Genomic DNA, 285 nt, shown 5'->3' with positions numbered 1-285 from the left:
TCCCAGTGATCCTCAGCGAACGATCCCACACCCTACTTCCTAGTCCAGGAGCCAGTGCCTAACCGCCCTCGAGAGCCGGCGTAAATTACCGTTCAAGTGTACGGAGAAGCAGCGCGCCGTCGTCACCGATGTTTCATGAGAGGCATATCTCCCGGGTTCGCGTCAGGGACTAGGCGATGATAGCTCCAATTCGCCTTCCTTGATATGGCCCCAGTCGTTCAATCAGGCCTTCCCCCACCGCCATGATCAGCATCACTGTCCTCATCCTCATTTTCATTAATATTG

The sequence above is a fragment of the Penaeus monodon genome, chromosome 20 (assembly GCF_015228065.2).
Source record: "Penaeus monodon isolate SGIC_2016 chromosome 20, NSTDA_Pmon_1, whole genome shotgun sequence".
Taxonomy (NCBI): domain Eukaryota; kingdom Metazoa; phylum Arthropoda; class Malacostraca; order Decapoda; family Penaeidae; genus Penaeus; species Penaeus monodon.
Note: the sequence above shows the minus strand (reverse complement) of the source record.